Source organism: Bombina bombina, chromosome 2 (genome assembly GCF_027579735.1).
Source record: "Bombina bombina isolate aBomBom1 chromosome 2, aBomBom1.pri, whole genome shotgun sequence".
In the NCBI taxonomy this organism is placed as follows: domain Eukaryota; kingdom Metazoa; phylum Chordata; class Amphibia; order Anura; family Bombinatoridae; genus Bombina; species Bombina bombina.
The window spans coordinates 1,130,032,464-1,130,052,244 of record NC_069500.1 but is presented as its reverse complement, the minus strand read 5'-3'; positions in this window follow the sequence as shown (position 1 = coordinate 1,130,052,244).

The window sequence follows — 19,781 nt, the reverse complement described above, 5'->3', positions numbered from 1 at the left end:
CTTCAGCCCAAAAAGCCCTTTTTAGGGCTAGAATTTCTGTCGTTTTTTTTTTGTAATCTAATTGCATTTGCCTGCCTGTCAGCCTGTGTGTGAGGCTCACAGCATATACTGTGCCTACTTGCTCAGTGCCACCACTCATATCTGGTGTAACATTAGTGTAAATTTAAAAAAAAAAAACTTTTACATCAGTTTGCTAGTGTAATCTAATTTCAGTTGCCAGCAGGCCTGTTTGTCAGGCCCACAGCATATACTGTGCCTAATTGCTCTGTTTTCCACCACTCATATCTGGTGTAACATTAGTGTTAATTTTTAAAAAAAAATCTTTTACATCAGTCTGCTAGTGTAATCTAATTTCAGTTGCCAGGCCAGCCTGCCACTGCCAGCCTCAGTGCCACCACTCATATCTGGTGTAACATTAGTGTAAACATTTTTTTAAAAAACTTTTACATCAGTCTGCTAGTGTTATTTAATTTTAGTTGCCAGGCCAGCCTGTGTGTCAGGCTCACAGCATATACTGTGCCTACTTCCATCCTCAGTGCCACCACTCATATCTGTTGTAACATTAGTGTAAATTTTTTTTTAAAAAACTTTTACATCAGTCTGCTAGTGTTATTTAATTTTAGTTGCCAGGCCAGCCTGCCACTAGTGCCAGCATGTGTGTCAGGCTCCCAGCATATACTGTGCCTACTTCCGTCCTCAGTGCCACCACTCATATCTGTTGTAACATTAGTGTAACTTTTTAAAAAAAAAACTTTTACATCAGTCTGCTAGTGTTATTTAATTTTAGTTGCCAGGCCAGCCTGCCACTAGTGCCAGCCTGTGTGTCAGGCTCCCAGCATATACTGTGCCTACTTCCATCCTCAGTGCCACCACTCATATCTGTTGTAACATTAGTATAACTTTTTTTTAAAAAAACTTTTACATCAGTCTGCTAGTGTTATTTAATTTTAGTTGCCAGGCCAGCCTGCCACTAGTGCCAGCCTGTGTCTCAGGCTCCCAGCATATACTGTGCCTACTTCCATCCTCAGTGCCACCACTCATATCTGTTGTAACATTAGTATAACTTTTTTTTAAAAAAACTTTTACATCAGTCTGCTAGTGTTATTTAATTTTAGTTGCCAGGCCAGCCTGTCACTAGTGCCAGCCTGTGTGTCAGGCTCCCAGCATATACTGTGCCTACTTCCATCCTCAGTGCCACCACTCATATCTGTTGTAACATTAGTGTAACTTTTTTAAAAAAACTTTTACATCAGTCTGCTAGTGTTATTTAATTTTAGTTGCCAGGCCAGCCTGTCACTAGTGCCAGCCTGTGTGTCAGGCTTCCAGCATATACTGTGCCTACTTCCATCCTCAGTGCCACCACTCATATCTGTTGTAACATTAGTGTATTTTTTTTTTAAAAAAAACTTTTACATCAGTCTGCTAGTGTTATTTAATTTTAGTTGCCAGGCCAGCCTGCCACTAGTGCCAGCCTGTGTGTCAGGCTCCCAACATATACTGTGCCTACTTCCATCCTCAGTGCCACCACTCATATCTGTTGTAACATTAGTGTAATTTTTTTTTAAAAAAAACTTTTACATCAGTCTGCTAGTGTTATTTAATTGCAGTTGCCTGCCTGCCTGCCAGCATGTGTGCCAGGCCCACTTTCCAACTAGTGCCACCAATCATATTTGTTATAACAGTAGTGTAAATATTTAAAAAAATATATATATCTATCAAATCTATCTATTTATCTATCAAATCTATCTAACTATCAATCGTTTCTATCAAATGTATATTGCATCTATTGATCTATGTAATTCGTATCTATCAAATGTATATTGCATCTATTGCTCTATGCAATTTGTATCTATCAAATGTATATTGCATCTATTGATCTATGTAATTCGTATCTATCAAATGTATATTGCATCCATTGATCTATGCAATTCGTATCTATCAAATGTATATTGCATCTATTGATCTATGTAATTCGTATCTATCATATTTATATTGCATCTATTGATCTATGTAATCTATGTATCTATCTATCAAATCTATCTATCTCGTGGTTGTGCAAATGGACTGTTTGCGGTTGTTTGTGGTGCGTTACACAGGGAGTTTGGTCTGTCACTGTGAAGCGGGCGTAACCCTTACACTACCTGATCGATACAACATCATACCTGATGTTTTAAAGCACGTTATTCCAAACAATTTAGGAATGTTAGGTGATTTAGGCCCTTTATGGCTTAAAACCAGACTCTGCATCAACTATGTAATTTTCCGTGGGAGTTTTGCCATGGATCCCCCTCCGGCATGCCACAGTCCAGGTGTTAGTCCTCTTGAAACAACTTTTCCATCACTATTGTGGCCAGAAAGAGTCCCTGTGGGTTTTAAAGTTCGCATGCCTATTGAAGTCAATGGCGGTTCGCCCGGTTCGTGAACAATAGCGGAAGTTCGAGTCCGCCATTCGCAAACCGAAATTTTTAGGTTCGCGACATCACTAGTTACAGGGTTATAGGATGTGTACCCAGTCCAATCTGAGAGTGCAGTCCCCTTCCATGTTTTGTATATGCCTAGGGTGAATACATAATTATGTGAACCCCTGACTTGTTCCCAGTTTGTTTGATTAAGAGCTTGCATTTGTATGGCTGTATTAGGGACCCAGGTTTTGGGAGAGACCTTGACGTGGTACCTGGGCTTATTCCATTTGGCAAGATGTGGTAACTAACTCTTCCAGTTTTGCTTTTAAATCTTAACAGAGAGCTTGCAAGTGAGTGCTGGATTTTTTCTGCGTGTTTTTTTAATTTATGTTGTAATTTTCCTTATGGGCTTTGCACCCGGACTTGTCTGGGGTTAACTGCATGGGACTCTCAGGACAGTACAGATTCCTGAGAGTGCTATTGAGCACCCAGGGCTAAGCATGTTGCAGGGTCATCGGATGTGTACCCAGTCCAGTCTGAGAGTGCTGTCCTCTTCCGTGTTTTGTATATGTCTAGGGTGATTACATAAGTCTGTGAACCCTTGACTTGTTCCCAGTTTGTTTGATTGAGAGCTTGCATTTGTATGGCTGTATTAGGGACCCAGGTTTGGGAAGAGACCTTGACGTGGTACCTGGGCTTGTCCCATTTGGCCAGATGCGGTAACTAACTCTTCCAGTTTTGCTTTTAAATCTTAGCTGAGAGCTTGCAAGTAAGTGCTGGCTTTTTCTTTTGTGTGTTTTATTAATTTATTATGTAATTTTCCCTATGGGCCTTGCAACCAGACTTGTCTGGGGTTAACTGCCTGGTACTCTGGGGACAGCACAGCTTCCTGAGAGTGCTATTAAGCACCCAGGGCAGAGCATGTTCCAGGGTCATAGGATGTGTACCCAGTCCAGTCTGAGAGTGCAGTCCCCTTCCAAGTTTTGTGTATATATATATATATATATATATATATGTATATATAGTATATATATATATATATATATATATATATATATATATGCCTTTATTTAATTATATATATATATATTTTTGTATCTATAAATAAATATAACATATTCTGCCATGTGAAGAAGATTAGAATGTGAATTATTAATATTTCCTGTTGGTTTAGCGCATCTGAGAAAATGTGATCGGGTTTGAGCGCGAGTAAGGGTTTTAGTTTTTTTCCACTTTTGCTCTCAATTGAAGTCTATAGGGGATAACATCCCGATTATAGGCCGCTCCCAATTATAGGCTGCACCCCTAATTTAAAGATTTAAATTAGGGGTAAAATTGTGGCCTATACTCGGAACAATACGGTAATTTGTATTTTATATCCCTTTACATTTCAGATTGGATCCTTTCAGTATTAGTGCATGTAAGTGTTCCACTTTCTCGTTTATATTATAATACATTTAGATTTAGCTCTAGCAGTGATTTTACAAACTCTTATTATTTTTTTAAAGTTTCTGTGTTAATTTAACAAATTAGGATCTATATTTCTGTGTAGCTTTAACAAATTACATTGCACCTTGTATTTTCTGTATTGCAAACAAAAACTGACCATTTCAGAAAGTGGGAGGGAGAGGGTAGTTCCCTGGGTTCAACAGGGGAGCTCCAATGGTATGTCTGAAGCTCTCTCACCAGTTTTGTGCAATTTTGTAAGAAGTTTATATTACACAAGCTGGTCTCACTGATTTATCTTGCCAGCTGTATGCATGTGACGTTAGCTCACAATACACTTTTTTTTAACTAAATTTAAAAGTAATATATACTAAAATATGGAAAAATTAATGTTAAATTGTATTGAAAATATTTGTTTAATTTTATACTACATAGGGGGACGAGACAAGGTTGCCCACTCTCTCTGTTACTATTCAATGTTGCGATAGAGCCCCTTGCTTTTTTTTTACGAGAGGAGCTATAAGGTATTAGAATCAGGGAGCAAAAATTAGTATTATCACTTTATGCAGACGATCTGTTACTATTTACTAAAAATACAAAGATAAATATACCCAAGGCTTTAAACATCACACATTTACTACCTTCTCTGGTTATAAAATTAATGCCAATAAATCTGAAATCTTGTGGATACACAAAAATAAAAAGAGTATTCAAGAACAGCCTTTTCAGGGGTCTCCTAGCATTAAATATTTTGGGATCTATCTACATGCTGACCCAAATCAATGGTACAGATTAAATTATTCTCTCTTCTTCAGAAAGGCAACTGAAAAATTTCAACGGTGGATTGCTTTTCCCATTTCTCTCTCAGCTAAGGTGATGATCATTAAAACAGAATTTATGCTTACCTGATAAATTACTTTCTCCAACGGTGTGTCCGGTCCACGGCGTCATCCATTACTTGTGGGAATATTCTCTTCCCCAACAGGAAATGGCAAAGAGCACAGCAAAAGCTGTCCATATAGCCCCTCCTCAGGCTCCGTCCCCCAGTCATTCGACCGACGGATAGGAGAAAAAAGGAGAAACTATAGGGTGCAGTGGTGACTGTAGTGTATAGAGAAATAAATTTTTCAAACCTGATTAAAAAACCAGGGCGGGCCGTGGACCGGACACAACGTTGGAGAAAGTAATTTATCAGGTAAGCATAAATTCTGTTTTCTCCAACATTGGTGTGTCCGGTCCACGGCGTCATCCATTACTTGTGGGAACCAATACCAAAGCTTTAGGACACGGATGAAGGGAGGGAGCAAATCAGGTTACCTAAATGGAAGGCACCACGGCTTGCAAAACCTTTCTCCCAAAAACAGCCTGCGAAGAAGCAAAAGTATCAAATTTGTAAAATTTGGCAAAAGTGTGCAGAGAAGACCAAGTCACTGCCTTACATATCTGATCAACAGAAGCCTCGTTCTTGAAGGCCCATGTGGAATCCACAGCTCTAGTGGAGTGAGCTGTGACTCGTTCAGGAGGCTGCCGTCTGGCAGTCTCATAAGCCAATCGGATAATGCTTTTCAGCCAGAAAGAAAGAGAGGTAGCCGTAGCTTTTTGTCCTCTCCTCTTACCAGAGTAAACGACAAACAAAGATGAGGTTTGTCTAAAATCCTTAGTTGCTTCTAAATAGAACTTTAAAGCACGAACTACATCTAAATTGTGTAACAAACGTTCCTTCTTTGAAACTGGATTCGGACACAGAGAAGGAACAACTATTTCCTGGTTAATATTCCTGTTGGAAACAACCTTTGGAAGAAAACCAGGCTTAGTACGCAAAACAACCTTATCTGAATGGAACACCAGATAGGGTGGATTACACTGCAAAGCAGATAATTCAGAAACTCTTCTTGCAGAAGAAATAGCAACCAAAAACAGAACTTTCCAAGATAGTAACTTGATATCTATGGAATGTAAGGGTTCAAACGGAACCCCTTGAAGAACTGAAAGAACTAAATTTAGACTCCAAGGAGGAGTCAAGGGTCTGTAAACAGGCTTGATTCTGACCAAAGCCTTTACAAAAGCTTGTACATCTGGCACAGCTGCCAGTCATTTGTGTAACAAGACAGATAAAGCAGAAATCTGTCCTTTTAGAGGACTCGCTGAAAATCCCTTATCCAAACCTTCTTGGAGAAAGGAGAGGATCTTAGGAATTTTAATCTTACTCCAGGAGAATCCCTTGGATTCACACCAACAGATATATTTTTTCCATATTTTATGGTAAATCTTTCTAGTCACAGGTATCTAAGTATCTATCACTGAATCTGAAAACCCACGCTTGGATAAAATCAAACGTTCAATTTCCAAGCAGTCAGCTGCAGAGAAACTAGATTTGGATGTTCGAATGGACCTTGTACTAGAAGATCCTGTCTCAAAGGTAGCTTCCATGGTGGAGCCGATGACATATTTACCAGGTCTGCATACCAAGTCCTGCACGGCCACGCAGGAGCTATCAGAATCACCGAGGCCTTCTCCTGTTTGATCCTGGCTACAAGCCTGGGAAGGAGAGGGAACAGTGGAAACGCATAAGCTAGGTTGAATGACCAAGGCGCCACTAATGCATCCACTAGAGTCGCCTTGGGATCCCTGGATGTGGACCCGTAGCAAGGAACCTTGAAGTTCTGACGAGACGCCATCAGATCCATGTCTGGAATGCCCCATAATTGAGTCAACTGGGCAAAAACCTCCGGGTGGAGTTCCCACTCCCCCGGATGGAAAGTCTGACGACTCAGATAATCCGCCTCCCAGTTGTCTATTCCTGGAATGTGATTTGCAGATAGGTGGCAGGAGTGATCCTCCTCCCATTTGATGATTTTGGATACCTCTCTCATCACCAAGGAACTCCTTGTTCCCCCCTGATGGTTGATGTAAGCTACAGTCGTCATGTTGTCTGAGTGGAATCTTATGAATCCAGCCTTCGCTAGTTGAGGCCAAGCCCGGAGAGCATTGAATATCGCTCTCAGTTCCAGGATGTTTATCGGGAGAAGAGACTCTTCCTGAGACCATAGACCCTGAGCTTTCAGGGAATCCCAGACCGCGCCCCAGCCTAATAGACTGGCGTCGGTCGTGACAATGACCCACTCTGGTCTGCGGAAACTCATTCCCTGAGACAGGTGTTCCTGGGACAACCACCAACGGAGTGAGTCTCTGGTCATCTGGTCTACTTGAATCTTTGGAGACAAGTCTGCATAGTCCCCATTCCACTGATTGAGCATGCACAGTTGTAATGGTCTTAGATGAATTCGAGCAAAAGGAACTATGTCCATTGCTGCAACCATCAACCCTACTACTTCCATGCACTGAGCTATGGAAGGCTGCAGAATAGAGTGAAGAACTTGACATGTGTTTAGAAGCTTTGACTTTCTGACTTCTGTCAGGAAGATCTTCATTTCTAAAGAATCTATTATTGTTCCCAAAAAGGGAACTCTTGTCGACGGAGACAGGGAACTCTTTTCTACGTTCACCTTCCACCCGTGAGATCTGAGAAAGGCTAGAACAATGTCTGTATGAGCCTTTGCCTTTGAAAGAGACGACGCTTGAATTAGAATGTCGTCCAGATAAGGTGCCACTGCAATGCCCCTTGGTCTTAGAACTGCCAGAAGGGACCCAAGCACCTTTGTGAAAATTCTGGGAGCAGTTGCTAGTCCGAATGGGAGAGCCACGAACTGATAATGTTTGTCCAGAAAGGCGAACCTTAGGAACTGATGATGAACTTTGTGGATAGGAATATGTAGATACGCATCCTTTAAAGCCACGGTAGTCATATATTGACCCTCCTGGATTGTAGGTAAAATTGTTCGAATGGTTTCCATTTTGAACAATGGAACTCTGAGAAATTTGTTTAGAATTTTTAAATCCAGAATTGGTCTGAAAGTTCCTTCTTTTTTGGGAACTACAAACAGGTTTGAGTAAAACCCCTGACCTTGTTCCACAGCTGGAACTGGGTGTATCACTCCCATCTTTAACAGGTCTTCTACACAATGTAAGAATGCCTGTCTCTTTATTTGGTTTAAAGATAAGTGAGACATGTGGAACCTTCCCCTTGGGGGTAGTTCCTTGAATTCTAGAAGATAACCCTGAGAGACTATTTCTAGTGCCCAGGGATCCTGAACATCTCTTGCCCAAGCCTGAGCAAAGAGAGAGAGTCTGCCCCCTACTAGATCCGGTCCCGGATCGGGGGCTACCCCTTCATGCTGTCTTGGTAGCAGCAGCAGGCTTCTTGGCCTGTTTACCCTTGTTCCAGCCTTGCATTGGTTTCCAAGCTGGTTTAGTCTGGGAAGCGTTACCCTCTTGTTTAGAGGCTGCAGAGTTGGAAGCCGGTCCGTTCCTGAAATTGCGAAAGGAATGAAAATTTGACTTATTCTTAGCCTTGAAAGGCCTATCTTGTGGAAGGGCATGGCCCTTTCCCCCAGTGATGTCTGAAATAATTTCTTTCAATTCTGGCCCAAAAAGGGTCTTACCTTTGAATGGGATATTAAGCAATTTTGTCTTGGAAAATACATCCGCCGACCAAGACTTTAGCCAGAGCGCTCTGCGCGCCACAATTGCAAACCCTGAATTTTTCGACGCTAATCTCGTTAACTGCAAAGCGGCATCTAAAATAAAGGAATTAGCTAACTTAAGTGCGTGAATTCTGTCCATGACCTCCTCATATGGAGTCTCCTTACTGAGCGACTTTTCCAGTTCCTCAAACCAGAAACACGCCGCTGTAGTGACAGAAATAATGCACAAACTTGGTTGAAGGAGGTAACCTTGCTGTACAAAAATCTTTTTAAGCAAACCCTCCAATTTTTTATCCATAGGATCTTTGAAAGCACAATTGTCCTCAATGGGAATAGTCGTGCGTTTAGCTAGTGTAGAAACCGCCCCCTCGACCTTAGGGACTGTTTGCCATGTGTCCTTCCTGGGGTCGACCATGGGGAACAATTTCTTAAATATAGGAGGAGGGACAAAAGGTATGCCTGGCTTCTCCCACTCCTTATTCACTATGTCCGCCACCCTTTTAGGTATCGGAAAGGCATCAGGGTGCACCGGAACCTCTAGGAATTTGTCCATCTTGCACAATTTTTCTGGGATGACCAAATTGTCACAATCATCCAGAGTAGATAGAACCTCCTTAAGTAATTCGCGGAGGTGCTCTAATTTAAATTTAAATGTCACGACATCAGGTTCTGCCTGCTGAGAAATTCTTCCTGTATCAGAAATTTCTCCATCTGACAAACCCTCCCTCACTGCCACTTCAGACTGGTGTGAGGGTATGACAGATAAATTATCATCAGCGCCCTCCTGCTCTACAGTGTTTAAAACTGAGCAATCACGCTTTCTCTGAAATGCTGGCATTTTGGATAAAATATTAGCTATGGAGTTATCCATTACTGCCGTCAATTGTTGCATAGTAACAAGCATTGGCGCGCTAGAAGTACTAGGGGTCGCCTGCGCGGGCATAACTGGTATAGACACAGAAGGAGAGGATGCAGAACTATCCCTACTTCCCTCATTTGAGGAATCATCCTGGGCAACCATACTAAATGTGACAGTACTGTCCTTACTTTGTTTGGACGCCATGGCACAATTATCACATACATTTGAAGGGGGAACAACCTTGGCCTCCATACATACAGAACATGATCTATCTGAAGGTACAGACATGTTAGACAGGCTTAAACTGGTTAATAAAGCACAAAAACCGTTTTTAAACAAAACCGTTACTGTCTCTTTAAATGTTAAACAGAGCACACTTTATTACTGAATATGTGAAAAACTATGAAGGAATTATCCAATCTTTACCAAATTTTCACCACAGTGTATTAATGCATTCAAAGTATTGCACCCCAATTTTCAAGCTTTTAACCCTTAAAATGCGGAAAACTGAGCCGTTTGCAATTTTAACCCCACTACAGTCCCAGCCACAGCGTTTGTTGCGAATTCACCTATCCCAGGGGGGTATACGATACCAATTCAAGCCTTCCAGGAACATTTTCAGTGGATACCAGACCCTCTCACATGCAGCTGCATGCACTGCACTCAAAAGAAACTGCGCAATAATGGCGCGAAAATGAGGCTCAGCCTACTACAGTGAAAGGCCCTTCCTGACTGGGAAGGTGTCTTAACTAGTGCCTGGCGTTAAAAACATTCGCTAAATAATAAAAAGTGTGAAATCCACTTCAAACTGTAAATAATACTTAAATAATACTTAAATAAGCAATCGATTTAGTCCTTAAGAGTGTCCACCAGTTAATAGCCCATAATAAGCCCTTTATTCTTTTAGAGTCTAAGAAACTGGCTTACCGATCCCCATGAGGGAAAATGACAGCCTTCCAGCATTACACAGTCTTGTTAGAAAAATGGCTAGTCATACCTTGAGCAGAAAAGTCTGCAAACTGTTCCCCCCAACTGAAGTTCTTTGGGCTCAACAGTCCTGCGTGGGAACAGCAATTGATTTTAGTTACTGCTGCTAAAATCAAACTCCTCTTTTAAACAGAACTCTTCATCTCTTTCTGTTTCAGAGTAAATAGCACAACCAGTACTATTTCAAAATAACAAACTTTTGATAGAAGAATAAAAAACTACAACTAAACACCACATACTCTTCACCATCTCCGTGGAGATGCTACTTGTTCAGAGCGGCAAAGAGAATGACTGGGGGGCGGAGCCTGAGGAGGGGCTATATGGACAGCTTTTGCTGTGCTCTTTGCCATTTCCTGTTGGGGAAGAGAATATTCCCACAAGTAATGGATGATGCCGTGGACCGGACACACCAATGTTGGAGAAAACTATTTTATTCCCGCAATTGATGTATATCATGCAAAATGTTCCTCTTTTCATATCGAGCCAAGATATTAAGAGATTTAAAGGGACACTGAACCCAATTTTTTTCTTTCATGATTCAGACAGAGCATGCACTTTTAAGCAACTTTCTAATTTACTTCTATTATCAATTTTAATTCGTTCTCTTGCTATCTTTATTTGAAAAAGAAGGCACCTCAGCTAAGGAGCCAGCAAATGTTTGCTTCAGGACCATGGACAGCACTTGTTTATTGGTGCTGATCAATCAGCAAGGACAACCCAGGTTGTTCACCAAAAATGGGCCGGCATCTAAACTTACATTTTTGCTTTTCAAATAAACATACCAAGAGAATTAAGAAAATTTGATAATAGGAGTAAATTAGAAAGTTGCTTAAAAAAGCATGCTCTATGTGAATCACGAAAGAATTTTTTTGAGTACAGTGTCCCTTTAATAGAGAGTGTGCTAAATTTTTATTGAGTAGTAGGAGACACTTACTATCTATAGCAAAACTTACACTTAGACCAGAAGAGGGTGGCCTGTCCCTCCCAGATATTAAAAAACATAATTTCTCTTGTAAGATGTAACGAGTACACGGATTCATCCTTACTTGTGGGATATTCTCCTCCCCTACAGGAAGTGGCAGAGAGAGCACCCACAGCAGAGCTGCCTATATAGCTCCCCCCTTAGCTCCACCCCCCAGTCATTCTCTCTGCCTGCTTAACTGTTAGGAAGGGCAAAGAGGAGTGTGGTGACAAAAATGTTAGGTTTTTATTTTCTCAAGCAAAAGTTTGTTATTTTTAAATGGTACCGGTGTGTACTATTTACTCTCTGGCAGAAAAGGGATGAAGATTTCTGCAAGGAGGATGATGATCTTAGCATTTTGTAACTGAGATCCACTGCTGTTCTCACAAGGGCTGAAGAGTACAGGAAAACTTCAGTTGGGGGAACAGTTTGCAGGCTAAACTGCATTAAGGTATGTTCAGTCTATTGTTTTCTAGACAGACTATGTTATTTCTAGAAAAGGCTGGCAATATCTCCATGAGGGAAGGGTAAGCTGTATTCAGACACTTGGATAGGAATTTCAGCTTGCATGAAGGGCTCATTAGTTACTGGTGACACGGTTTGGTAAAAACGTTTTTGTTTATTCAGTGAATGATGCAATTATAACGTTTTTTTGAAGGGACTAAAGGGGTCATTGTGGCTTGTTTTTGAGTTTTCTAACCCACATGGTTAATTTAGAGACACTCTAGTGTGTGTCTGTTAGGCCTCAAAACATTGAGTGAGGTGGGAGGGGCCTATTTTTGTGCCTCAGTTGTGCAGTTTATTTTCCTCTGAGACTTCTAACTGCTTCTCCAGAGGTTCCTGCCGTGTTTGAGGGCTGTAAAAGAATTTCCCTCCCCCCCCCACAAATTGTTCTGAAGGGCACGTAAGAGCCACAGCAGAACTGTGGCAAAGTGCTGAAAGTCGTTTTTACTGATTTTGATGTTTTTTCAATCCGGTTTTGCCATTAAGGGGTTCATTGTTTATTTGCATAGCTGTGCAAAGTTACTAAGGCTATATGATACTACTGTAAAAATTTCGTTATGTTTACTGCTTTTTTACACTGTTTTGCAGAATTTGTGCAGCTTTTTTTTCTCTTAAAGGCACAGTACCGTTTTATTTCTAATTGTTATTTACTTTGATTACAGTGTTTTCCAAGCTTGCTTGTTACATTACTAGCCTGTTTAACATGTCTGACACCAAGGAAAATCCTTGTTCAATATGTTTGGAAGCCATTGTGGTACCCCCTCTTAGAATGTGTCCCAATTGTACTGATATGTCCATAAACTATAAAGAACATATATTAGCACTTAAAAATAGAGCAATAGATGATTCTCAGTCAGAAGTAAATGAGGGTTTAGCATCTAGCTCTCCCAAAGTGTCACAACCAGTAACGCCCGCACAAGTGACGCCAAGTACCTCTAGTGCGTAAAATTCCTTTATTTTACAAGACATGGCCACAGTTATGAATACAACCCTCACAGAGGTTTTATCCTGACTGCCTGGTTTTCAAGGAAAGCGGGACAGCTCTGGGTTAAGGAAAAATGCTGAGCAGTCTGACGCTTTAGTAGCCGTATCTGATATGCCCTCACAATGCTCTGAGGTAGGGGTGAGGGATTTGTTATCTGAGGGAGAAATTTCTGATTCAGGAAAGATGCTTCCTCAGACAGATTCTGATATGACGGCCTTTAAATTTAAGCTTGAACACCTCCGCTTATTGCTCAGGGAGGTATTAGCGGCTCTAGATGATTGTGACCCTATAGTGGTCCCAGAGAAATTGTGTAAGATGGATAAATACTTAGAGGTTCCTGTTTACACTGATGTTTTTTTCCAGTCCCTAAGAGGATTGTGAATATTATTGCTAAGGAGTGGGATAGACCAGGTATTCCGTTCATTCCCCCTCCTGTTTTTAAGAAAATGTTTCCCATATCTGACACCATGCGGGACTCGTGGCAGACAGTTCCTAAGGTGGAGGGAGCTATTTCTACTCTGTCTAAGCGTACAACTATACCTATTGAAGTCAGTTGTGCTTTCAAAGATCCTGTGGATAAAAAATTAGAGGGTCTCCTGAAGAAAATTTTTGTTCATCAAGGTTTTCTTCTTCAACCTATTGTGTGCATTGTTCCTGCAACTACTGCAGCTGCTTTCTGGTTTGAGGCTCTAGAAGAGGCTCTTCAGATGGAGACTCCATTAGAAGAAATTTTGGACAGAATTAAGGCCCTTAAATTGGCTAATTCTTTTATTACAGATGCCGCTTTTCAACTGGCTAAATTAGCGGCAAAGAATTCAGGTTTTGCCATTTTAGCACGCAGGGCGTTATGGCTTAAATCCTGGTCTGCTGATGTGTCATCTAAAACTAAACTTTTGAACATCCCTTTCAAAGGAAAGACCCTATTCGGGCCTGAACTGAAAGAGATTATTTCAGACATCACTGGAGGGAAAGGTCATGCCCTTCCTCAGGATAGATCAAATAAGATGAGGACCAAACAAAATAATTTTCGTTCCTTTTGGAATTTCAAGAGTGGTCCTGCTTCAGCTTCCTCTGCTGCAAAGCAAGAGGGGAATTTTGCCCAATCCAAGTCAGTCTGGAGACCGAACCAGGCTTGGAACAAGGGTAAACAGGCCAGGAAGCCTGCAGCAGCCTCTAAGACAGCATGAAGGGTTGCCCCTGATCCAGGACCGGATCTAGTAGGGGGCAGACTCTATCTCTTTGCTCAGGCTTGGGCAAGAGATGTTCACGATCCCTGGGTTTTAGAAATTGTGTCCCAGGGATATTTTCTGGAATTCAAAGGCTCTCTTCCAAGGGGGACTTTTCACATTTCTCGATTGTCTGTAAACAGACAAAGAGAGAGACGTTCTTACGCTGTGTAGAAGACCTACATACCATGGGGGTGATCCGCCCAGTCCCAAAAGAGGAACAGGGGCTAGGTTTTTACTCAAACCTGTTTGTGGTTTCCAAAAAAGAGGGAACTTTCAGATCAATCTTGGATCTCAACATTCTAAACAAGTTCCTCAAAGTTCCATCATTCAAGATGGAGACTATTCGGTCTATTCTACCTCTGATCCAGGAGGGTCAATATATGACCACTGTGGACTTAAAGGATGCATTTCTACACATCCCTATAAACAGAATTTTCACAAGGGTGCTAGGGTCCCTTCTGGCGGTTCTACAAGCAAGGGGCATAGCAGTGGCGCCTTATCTAGACAACATCTTATTTCAGGCGTCAACTTTCCAGTTATCCAAGTCTCACACGGACATTGTGTTGGCTTTTCTGAGATCTCACGGGTGGACGGTGAACATAAAAAAGAGTTCTCTCTTCCCTCTTATAAGAGTTTCCTTCCTAGGGACTCTGATAGACTCGGTAGAAATGAAAATATTTCTGATGGCGGTCAGAAAATCAAAGCTCTTAACCACTTGCCGAGCTATTCATTCCATTCCTTGGCCATCAGTGGCTCAGTATATGGAGGTAATTGGACTCATGGTAGCGGCAATGGACATAGTTCCTGTTGCCCGCCTACACCTCAGACCACTACATCTATGCATGCTCAAACAGTGGAATGGGGATTATGCAGATTTGTCTCCTCAACTGCATCTGGACCAGGAGACCAGAGATTCTCTTCTCTGGTGGTTGTCTCAGGACCACCTGTCTCAGGGAATGTGTTTCCGCAGGCCAGAGTGGCTCATTGTAACGCCAGATACCAGCCTGCTAGGCTGGGATGCAGTCTGGAACTCCCTGAAAGCACAGGGCTTATGGTCTCGGGAGGAATCTCTTCTCCCAATAAATATTCTAGAACTGAGAGCGATATTCAATGCGCTTTAGGCGTGGCCTCAGCTTGCTGCGGCCAAATTCATCACAACATCACGACTGTAGCTTATATCAATCATCAAGGAGGAACAAGGAGTTCTCTAGCAATGATGGAGGTAACTAAAATAATCCAATGGGCAGAGGATCACTCTTGCCATCTCTCAGCAATCCACATTCCAGGAGTAGAGAACTGGGAGGAGGATTTCCTAAGTCGTTAGACTTTTCTTCTGGGGGAGTGGGAACTCCATCCGGAGGTATTTGCCCAGCTGATTCAGCTATGGGGCACACCAGAATTGGATCTGATGGCGTCCCGTCAGAATGCCAAACTTTCTCGTTACGGGTCCAGGTCCCGGAATCCCAAGGCGGTACTGATAGATGCTCTAGCAGTGCCTTGGTCCTTCAATCTGGCCTATGTATTTCCTCTCCTTCTATGTCTGGTTGCCAGAATAAAGCAGGAGAGAGCTTCGGTGATTCTGATAGCACCTGCGTGGCCACGCAGGACTTGGTATGCAGACCTAGTGGACATGTCCTCGGTTCTACCATGGACTCTGCCAATGAGGCAGGACCTTCTAATCCAAGGTCTGTTCACGCATCCAAATCTAATTTCTCTGTGTCTGACTGCTTGGAGATTGAATGCCTGATTCTATCAAAGCGTGGTTTCTCTGAGTCGGTCATTGATACCCTGATTCAGGCTAGAAAGCCTGTCACCAGGAAGATCTATCATAAAATTTGGCGCAAATATCTTTATTGGTGTGAATCCAAAGGTTACTCGTGGAGTAAGATTAGGATTCCTAGAATATTGTCTTTTCTCCAAGAAGGTTTGGAGAAGGATTATCAGCTAGTTCCTTATTAGGACAAATTTCTGCTTTGTCTATTCTTCTACACAAACGTCTGGCAGATGTCCCAGACGTTCGAGCATTTAGTCAGGCTTTGGTCAGAATCAAGCCTGTATTTAAACCTGTTGCTCCGCCATGGAGCCGAAATTTAGTTCTTAAAGTTCTTCAAGGGGTTCCGTTTGAACCTATGCATTCCATGGATATTAAGCTTCTATCTTGGAAAGTTTTGTTTTTAGTAGCTATCTCTTTGGCTCGAAGAGTTTCTGAGCTATATGCTTTACAGTGTGATTCCCCTTATCTTATTTTCCATGCAGATAAGGTGGTTTTGCGTACCAAACCTGGGTTTCTTCCTAAGGTTGTTTCTTATAAGAATATCAATCAAGAGATTGTTGTTCCTTCACTGTGTCCTAATCCTTCTTCAAAGAAGGAACGTCTGTTGCACAATCTTGATGTGGTTCATGCTTTAAAGTTCTACTTACAAGCAACTAAAGATTTTCGTCAAACATCTTCATTGTTTGTTGTTTATTCTAGTAAGCGGAGAGGTCAGAAGGCTACGGCTACCTTTCTTTCCGTTTGGCTTATGAGACTGCTGGCCAACAGTCTCCTGAAAGAATTACTGCTCATTCTACTAGAGCTGTGGCTTCCACATGGCTTTTAAAAATGAGGCTTCTGTTAAACAGATTTGTAATGCGGCGACTTGGTCTTCGTTTCATACTTTTTCCAAATTTTACAAATTCGATACTTTTGCTTCTTCGGAGGCTATTTTTGGGAGAAAGGTTCTAGAAGCAGTGGTGCCTTCCGTTTAAGGTCCCTGTCTTGTCCCTCCCTTCATCCGTGTCCTAAAGCTTTGGTATTGGTATCCCACAAGTAAGGATGAATCCGTGGACTCGATACATCTTACAAGAGAAAACATAATTTATGCTTACCTGATAAATTTATTTCTCTTGTGATGTATCGAGTCCACGGCCCGCCCTGTTTATTAAGACAGGCATATATATATATTTTTATTTTTAAACTTTCAGTCACCACTGCACCCTATAGTTTCTCCTTTTTCTTCCTAGCCTTCGGTCGAATGACTGGGGGGTGGAGCTAAGGGGGGAGCTATATAGGCAGCTCTGCTGTGGGTGCTCTCTCTGCCTCTTCCTGTAGGGGAGGAGAATATCCCACAAGTAAGGATGAATCCGTAGACTCGATACATCACAAGAGAAATAAATTTATCAGGTAAGCATAAATTATGTTATTGCTACTTTAGCTCGTTTTGCATTTAATTGGATAACTGAAGCTATCTATCTCACACTTCTACCAATGGAGGAGGAACTATCTGCTCCATATTCATTGAAAGCTTTGCTCCACTGCCCGATGATACAATTGCCAAACCAAATCAAAAGTATGAATATAATACGAAACTCCATTGAAGCATAGCAAAAATTGAATATAATGTTAGAAGTAAACTTTCAAATGTCTTCATATCTCCCGATACAAGGTAACCCAAAATTCATGCCTGGTCTATCTTGCGAGATTTACAATATGTGGACGCAAAAAGGATTGGTTTATGTTTACCAATGCTTAAGTAATTTGCTACAAATAAGATCCTTCAAAGATATTGCCAGGGAATTTAGCCTAACCAATAAGAATTTTTTCGCTTACTTGCAGATTAAACACTTTGTAACGGGAATCAAAAAATCTAACTCAGAATTGGTTGGATGGGGGCAAATTAATTCTTACATAGCGAGTTACAAAGCTGGCAATCATAGTATAGCGTTGTTATATAAAATCATGCTGGCAAAGCAGGGTCAATTAATAACTAATCAACTTTTAGAGAAATGGAGCACCCATTATAATGACATGTCTGCAGAAGTATTAAATGCAAGCTTTAAATGGGTTAAGAATGCTACCATTCCTACAGCTTGGAAAGAATCTCATATAAAATTACTCAATAATGCCTATCTGACACCCTGGAAAATGTCTAAATGGAACATTAACTCTACCAATAATTGCCCCAAATGTAATAACTCAATGGCAGATATAGTACATTGTTTTTGGGCCTGTCCCAAAATAGCACAGTTCTGGAGTAGGGTGGAATTCTGGCTTAATAAAAACCTAGAAAACAGAGTAAAAATCAAATCCAAAGATATTTTCTTTTTTTTAATCACAGATACCAACAGAGTAAATGCTAACCTCATTAATACCGCAATTGCTTTGTGCCGCAATCTGATATTAAAAAATTGGAAGAGTAAGAAGGCAACTACATTGGTATGTTTTATAAATTCTTTCTACTCTCAGATAGTTTTTGAACAAGCGAATATATAATCTCTACATAAGAAAAAAACTAAAGAATTTTTCTCAAAATGGTTAAGAGTTATTTTATCCTACCCACTGTCCATTCAATTCTCGCTTATATATAATTTTCGTAGAACAGAATATTTTGAATCTTTAATTTTATCCAATGTTTTCCCATCTGAATGGTAATAAGCCTTGATAGGGGTATGGGAGAGGAGTAGAATTAGGAGGTCCATTTTGGCCCTCCCTTTTTTTTCCGTTTGTTTGTTTGTCTGTCTATTTGCTTGTTTGTCTGTTATGTTTTGCTTTGTTTGTGTTTTGGAGTCTACCATGTCACTCGTCATTCCCCTAACCCCTTCGGATAAGGGAAGGGGATGGAAAAAAGAGGATAACAGAATGAGGGTACCAGAATGTTTCTTTGTTCCTGTATGTTTTCTTTGTTTGGAAAATACTTTGAGAAATAATAAGACAAAGGAAAGTAATAGAAAGGTATTACTATACATGTAACTGTATACATTATTATCATAGCGTTTACGGATGGAGTATATCCAATTTTCCTTTCTGTTTGATTGTACCCGAAATTGTATAAATAAAGGATTTATAAAAAAAAAAGAAAATATTTGTTTAGTTTGTAATTCATGCAAACTGAGCCTTTATATCAGCCACAGGGGTTCTCTCTCCCATGTGGAATTTTGTATTCCAGAAAGCTTCATTACTTTAAACAGAAGCCATATCTCTGGGACTTCCCAGTTCCTTCCCTTTCCTTAGAAAATTAATTGAGTTCAGCCCTTGTGAAATCTGCTCTATAATCTCTCTCCAAACTAGAGAATATTTGATTATCTGGCCCATAGAAAGTAATAAATAGAAGAAATGCAAAGTACAATGTAATTTGTAAAATATACCCATAAATATACAAAGTATGATCGTAATTTGTTAAAGTTACATATAAACTTTGAAAGCATAATCAGAATTTATAAATTCACAATCATAAATACGCTGCTATATACAAAATAGAGTGCAAAATAGAAAGTGCAAAGTTAAAATGTAAAGTTATATAAAATACAAAGCACAAACAGAACTCTCATGTCATGCAATGCTATACTGCCATGGGCATGTCTCTCCACCTACAGAAATGCAGAAAAGGCCCTTTGAGAAGTATACTAAAATCTGCCTTTTGAAAATTTCACTAGGGATATCAAAGTGCTGGAATATCTCACCTGAGTCGAGAGCTTTTGAATATTAGGTCCTAAATACTAGGCTTTGGTATACAGACAGATACGATAAAGAAGCTGTTTTGTGAAGAAAAAGTAAACAAATAAGGAAGTCTGATCTCCCTGCAAGCTCAGTCCTTTTTTAATGGGTTGTGGTTTCAAAGAGAGAACCTCCAACTATTTCATACACTATAACAAGTCACTGAAAACACACTAAGGGGAAACTAATTTGCAGTCCATTGTCCCTTTAACATTATTTAATTGCATAAACACTTTATCCTATATCAGCCAGTCACATATTTTCTGCAAGATGTAAGATTCCATCACATAGCTATTAAGTTCTGTAGTTCGATTGCTCACCAGTTACTGTTGATAGTGACCTGCTGTCATACAGGATGTTGGTCAGACTCTCATATGTATGTATGTATTGT